The following is a 7,304-nucleotide window of genomic DNA, read 5'->3' as shown; positions in this document are numbered from 1 at the left end:
TTAACATCCGCGCTTGTGTAAAGGTAGACGATTAACTAGCGACTGCACCGCTGCTAAAAGTCACCGTGTGTTATACCGATTTTAAGTAAATCGATATAAACAATTCCAATAAAAATAAAATGTTATGGTGACCTAGAGTTGAGCTAGCTGATGATGAAAATGACAGATAGACGAGAGGAACTCTTCAACAGTGTACAGCAACTACCTTATACTTGGACTCGTATAATTCGTTGTGACGGGTCTTCCTTCTGTGTTTCAAATTGTCGTTGAGGATAAAGGGGATAAGGAGAATTTTGAGGTCGGCTTTTTTTTTCACAAAAAAATTATATTATGTAAATAATATTTTCATGTTTTTATTGAATTTACTACCGTGATACTCAATTATTTTTTGTGAAATTGCTCCACTATACTCCGTCCAGCCATTTATTTAACTTTCGACAGCTTGAATTCTAATAAATTAGTGACGTCCGTAATGCCTTTCCGATTAGATTTTTTTTATAACAATCGTTTTTCTTTATGAAGAAGTTTAAATCGTGAATGTGAATCGTGAATTCAAAATAGAAAAATTATTGTCTGATTGGGATCGTGATGTTGCGTTTGACAATTTGTGTGCTCAAGAATTAATAATTAATGTTAATGAGAAGTCCTTTGGTACAAAATTGCACCAAAGTAAAATTGATCTTTACCAAAATTTACCAACTTGAATAATCTTCGATACATAATCTGATGGCTCGATAAATATTGGAGCTAAAGAGCACGTCGATCCACTAAAATTAAAAAATAAAAGGGTCCGGGAAGTATTGCATTTTTGTCTGTGGTTGTATGTCAATAATTACGGAACTTCGGAGGCATGCATATATCAAAAGTTAAATAAATGGTTGGACGGAGTATAGTTTGTTATAATTATTAATAACAAAGATCGAACACTTAGAAAAACTCCTTCGATCCGGCCGGATTCGAACCGACGTCTTCTATAGCAAACCGTGCTAGACGATATGCCGACTAAGCCACGGAACGAACCAGCGAACCTTCCGACTTTTTCTATGTGCTTGTTGCAGATCTTTGTTTTTGGTTTTTAACGACTATTTATGCCGTAGCGCCATCTGTGAGAGATTTATTTCTTCTCTCAGAGAGGAACCCTTACAGCTACCACCGCTGACTAGTGACGTAACTTTAATCTGTGTGATTTTCAAGTTTTTATTGAATGTCACGATGTTTTACTACCTTGATATTCTGATCTGATTTAAAAAATAGCACTTTACATTTTAAGCTTTTTTGGATTGAATTACTCGAAGAGTTCTGTGTTCACTCAGTGAACTTGAAAGACATTTTAGTTGCTAATATGTCGTACCCTTACCTCCGAAATGACAAAGAGGTTTAAAAATTCTATGAACGAAAGAAGTTGATATTTATTTATGTTTAAATAGGAGAGTTATAAAATGTCATCATTCATCATAATTTCAACCAAAAGACGTCCACTGCTGAACATAAGCCTGCCCCAAAGAATGCCACAATCACCAGTCCTGCACCGCTTGCATTCAGTGGATTCCCGCAGCCTTCACCAGATCATCAGTCCACCTTGTGGATGGTCTGCCCACGCCGCGTCTTCCGGTACGCGATCGCCACTCGAGAACTCTTCGGCCCCATCTGTTCTGCGAGCAATGTGCCCTGCCCATTGCCACTTAAGTTTTGCAACTCTCAGGGTTATGTCGGTTACTCTGATTCCTTCATCCTCATTACTGATTCGATCTCGCAACGAAACTCCGAGCATAGTCCATTCCATTGCCCTTGGCGTGACCTTGAGCCTTCTTATAAGGCCTATAGTGAGCGATCACGTCTCAGTGCCGTAAGTCATCACTGGCATGTGTTGCCACTGGTCGAAGACTTTTGTCTTGAGACTTTGTAAATAGACCTGATATTGGATAGGCGTGTAGCTTACCTTCAGGCACACGACTCGTTCGTACCGTCACTTAATATTAAAAAAAGCCCATGTCGAATAATGGACGTCTTTTGTCTGAAATATATTAATGTACTAAAAATAATCCGATTAAAATAATACTTTCCAAAATTTGGAAATAAGATTTATATCCATTTATTGTCTACATTTCTATATGTAGATTCATGTCCAAAATCCAAACGGAATAGACTCGATAAGTCTATTTTGTAGTTTCAAATTTGTATTCCTGATTCTCGGATTTTTTCCAACCGCATTATTAAGTTTGTAAAAATTTACGATGTAGTAAAGGAACCTCCGCAAAAGTATAAGTTTTCATCTTAACATGCTTCTTCGGGTAAGTGGAGTAAAAAGGCATAATGAATCTAAGTAATATCTTTTTCCTTTTAAAAGTTTCCGAAATATGTGCTGACGTTGTAATAGTGTGATACAGTAGATGTATTCAGTTTGCTTAATGAAGGTACGGTGTTTCGAACGGTACGAAAGAGGTTTGGGGTTCAATTTAGTGCCTATTTAGGATACAAATGTTATAGATTGATAGGGTCGCTGAGTTATACGGGTACCGGCCCTTTAGTAAACTTAATTGTTATGCTATTTTGTAATTATTTTAGTTTATAATTATTTTTTGGATCTAAATCGTGTGTGTGTATTATATTAGTAGCAGTAGAGCTCCTTGTAAACGAGTTCGTCCACGGAAGAACCACTTTACCTATTTCTGCCCCCCAGCAGTAATGTTAACGTTATGCGTCCCGGTTTTCAAGGGTAAAATTACAGGCACATGGGACTTATCAACTTATGTCTCAGGATAACTGGAACAGTGGCAGTGACCCCTCAGATCTTTGCGATTTAAAGCTCTAAATGGCACTGCAACTGTTACGGATAGGCGTGTCGCTTAACACTAGGCTCACGACTGGTTCGTCCTTTTACTTTGTGTCTTAAAGAAACTGGTTTATGTCTAAATTTTAAGTCCTTCAGTTCCGTTCTGACCACAAGTCTTTCCCGCAGACAGTGCATTAGCATTTGGAGCGGGCGGCGGGGTTTTCTCCGCTACTCTTACGAATTGCGGATGTAGGTAATCATAAAATATTTGACCCATCAATGATCTTATCACGTAATAATTGTTATAACTTTCTTATTAATAAAATCGACCTCGAAAGTTCGTGGAATTACATCTATTTGCCAAGTTTTATTGAAATCGGTTACCGGAAAGTGCGTGAAACAGGACACATCCCGTAGTTTGCCACCCTTAGAGCTGGAATATTTTCTTTAAATTTAAATGTGACTAACAATGAGGTACCCTCTTTCCAACAAAAAAGAATCATTAACTCTCACAAATGCCGGAGTAATTCCGTAACATAAATGAAAAAATATTTTCTCTTTTTCAACTCGGTTAAAAAAGAAATATAAGACGGAGAGGAAATCAAAGAAGAAGAATATAAAAGAACAATAATTATTTCGGTGGCACAGTGACCCAAAGTGGGTCTAGGCCTCGGACACCAGATTCTGCCACACTTCCTGGTTCTGAGGTTTGCTACTAGCACCGAGCGCCTTCAGATCTTTCTGGACTTCATCGCTCCAGCGGTACCTAAGACGACCGTCCACTCGGTCGTCTCAAGTACGTTCTCATTGCGGCTCTATCCTCTCTTATTCTCTCCACTGGACAAGAAAAAAAAGAATAAAAATATTTTTGACAACCATACATTTTGTTAGAAAAGTACTCAAGCTAATATAACGAGTTCTTAGGTTTTCGCGATTGTTATACATAGGAATGAAACTATTTTTCCGGATTTAAATCGCGTATATTTGTTTTTTCAAACAAACCGACGTTTCGGGCCCTTTACAGGTCCCATGGTCACGGTTGCAACCGTGACCATGGGACCTGTAAACAAATATACGCGATTTAAATCCGGAAAAATAGTTTCATTCCTACTCAAGCTAATGTTATTTAAAATTATATTTATTTGTTTTGTAGGTGGTATCGCAACGTAATCAAGATATCTAATTCTGTAATTCCAATTGACAAAATACAATGCGCAAAAAATGGTAGTCAACTTTCCATATAAATTGTCCGATCTTTTGGTCATCCGATATTTGTATGGGCGGAAGAAAAGTAAAACGCGAATTGGATATGGGAAACCGTTTTGGTTAAAGAACTTTATATTTCAACGCCTGACCAGATGTTGGGTGCTGTGTTCGAGAGTTTTATTTATTATATTACACACATTCTACAACGCCTATCTAGGCTACGAACCTGATAAACCTTTTTCGCCTTTTCCGCTCGCATGAGTATCTTCATGTATGTCCGTTGGTTCTTCGTGCTCCTTGCCTTTTTAGATACGTTCCCACGATCCTATGATATATACACAGGATTATTCGTAAAATACTAACAACCGAGTATATTACTAAAACCATAAGTAACAACTTTTGTTCCATGATTTTCAACACGTTCATCGCCGTGGCGGGTTAAAATGACAGGCACGATCATGAAAGAAAGAAACAATGGAAGTGCCTTCATCGGTGTCCGATGAAGGCACTTCCAAGGCACAAGGAACCGATGTTGTCAAAACTCATACATTATTAATTTGAAACACTACAAAATCTTGATATTGATTTGTCGTAGTCTCAAATTTAAAAAGAAATAACAAATTCTGGATTGTTAATATAATTTAAACTTCACCGTGGCATATCGTTGAAAGTTCAATACCATCAGCACCTATAATTGCAAGTTACAACGTTTTGATATTATATTGAAATTTCAATCAATGTACTGCCATTTAGTGGCTAATTGCTGAACGACGACGAATAGGAGTTATAATTTAGTTTTCCAAAAAAAAAACAGCGACCAAATTGCAGGGGCATAAGCTTTACTTTCGTTTCTTTTAACAAAACAAATATTTCGGTAAACAGAAAATTGAGAATTTATTAAAATAAAATTTTCCGATGATATGACAACCACCACGGGTAATATTTTTGGTGAGGCTATAATTTTTGCATTACAAAACAGCACAACATGGCATTTTTCTAGGATTTTAAAGAATTTGTACGAAAGAATGACAAACCCATACAATACAAAGCGAAAATGGCAGACTGAGCCCAGATAGGTCTGTCGAGACCTATAGTTGGCGCGCGTCAGACGCTAACCGTATTTATTGTTCTGTGGGCACGACACGCCTAATTTTGCGATGCGCATTCACGATGCACATTATCTTACTTACTAAAAATGTGTTTATTTACTGCAAATGATGATCTTATTGTTGAATACGGCAGCGATAAAATACTCCGCCAATTTATTGAGTTAATTACAGTTATAGACCTTTTTTATCTTACACCGTTATTGTCTGATACTGAACTCTATATGCAATGTATTTAATATTCTATTGACAGCAATGAACCAGTTTATGTTAGCATATGGAGCGTGTGCTGGTTCTGCTCTGATAGTAGAGTAGTAGCAGAGTGAGTAGTAGAGTGAGTAGAGCTTGTGAAAGAGTTCGTCCATGGCAGTACTGCTAGCTTACCGATTCCCCCCGTCAAGCAATAATATAAGCATCACTGCGTTCCGGTCTTGAAGGGCAAGGATGGTGGTGAAATTACAGGCACATGAGGCTTGTCAACTTATGATTCAGAGAGACAGGCGCAGTGGCGGTACCCCTAAAATCTTCGCGATTTAAAGCTCTAAGTGGTTCTACAACTGTTATGGATAGGCGTGTCGCTTAGCACCAGGTACACGGCTTGTTCATCCAGGAACGTGGTATCATAAAAAATCTCTTGTACGCTTTCTCTTTGACCTTCTTGCCGGAAACCTAAATTTTTTTCATAAATCTACGTTCAGGAAAAAACTTCTAGACTGAAAGCCGACAGATGGTAACAAAGCTTTTATTCTCACGAAATTACAAAGTGCCAAATCGTTTTGTAGTTCCATGACAATAAAACTTTGTTATATGAAATCATTCTGTGAAACTTTGTCATAAGAACTAAATACCTCTGTCGGCTCTCAGCCAACAAAGTTTTTATCTAGCAGTGAACATTGAAAATATAACAATTTTGTATAACGTTGGTTTACTTGACTCGTCCAGTAATATCATATTATACATCTACATACATAGATTATCGACTTCAATATCAAAAGACTAAAGGACTCGGAACATAAAAGGAAGGAATATGTGATAGTGTGTATTAGAGCCCGAGGCTTCACTTATGGTGTGGCGGAGTCAAAGCTAATAATAAGATTATGCCGCGAAAAAGAAAGTGTAGCCGCGGGCCGCTCGTTAGGTAGCAGGGTTCCGTAGGGAATTTTTTTATCTTTTGGTCCGTATAGAAAGTACTACGTCAGTTTGAACGAATCGCCTATAATAATTTTCTTTTTCTTTAGGCTTTTTGGAGACTGAAACTAGATGATAGAGAAGTAATATGTATATCGATACCTAAAATGAAACTTAATTGTATTGTAATTGTTTCTGTGTTTCTCTTTTTTTCGAATTTTGTTTTTTGTTTCTTTATTTATTTTTGCAAAATTCGGGGTGGATAGTATTAGTAAATAAAATATGGCTGTTTATAAAAATAATAGAAAATACTCAAAAAATAAAGTTGGCGTATTGTTAATTAGATGTATCGATCTGATAGTCAACCTAACACCACAAAATAGGCGCTTTGTCGTCGAGTTGCGGATACCAGCCCGTTGCACCAAGTACCAAGTAGTCAACATAATATTATTTATTTTTAAATAAAACGATATACCAATAACACTATTGATTGTAATCTGGTATGTAATCCCTTAAAACCTCTAAATAACTTTTTGCTTGTTAATTTATTTCCATGTACTTGCTTTTTTTTGACAATCCCACAAATATCTTTCAGTGTTGCCATATTGTTTTCTTCATGGATTATACCCAAATCGAATCGGTAACCTATTTTTAAATATCTGATGTTATTGCAATTAGCAACAAGCATTTTATCCAAATAATTGATTATATGTATAGTTTTTATTAACAAAACAACAAAATAAAACATTTGGTAAATTATTTTTAGTTTTTTTTATAATAACCAAGTGAAAGGACGAACAAGTCGTGCGCCTGGTGGTAAGCGACACGTCCTTAACAGTTGCAGTGCCATTCATAGCTTTAAATCGCAAAGATCTTATGAACACTGCCACTGCGCCCGTCACCCTGAGACGTAAGTTGACAAGTCCGATGTGCCTGTAATTTCACCAGCACCCTTAATCTTTTTAACTGGAACATAGTAATGCTCACAGCAGTACTTCCCTGGACGAACTCTTTCACAAGGAGCCCTACTGCTACTAAATATAATACGAATAGTAAATAAGTTTTGTAGAAGTATTTTTTAAATTGCTCTC

This window comes from Hyposmocoma kahamanoa, unplaced genomic scaffold, assembly GCF_003589595.1.
Source record: "Hyposmocoma kahamanoa isolate Upper Pololo Valley unplaced genomic scaffold, ASM358959v1 210, whole genome shotgun sequence".
In the NCBI taxonomy this organism is placed as follows: Eukaryota; Metazoa; Arthropoda; class Insecta; order Lepidoptera; family Cosmopterigidae; genus Hyposmocoma; species Hyposmocoma kahamanoa.
Note: the sequence above shows the minus strand (reverse complement) of the source record.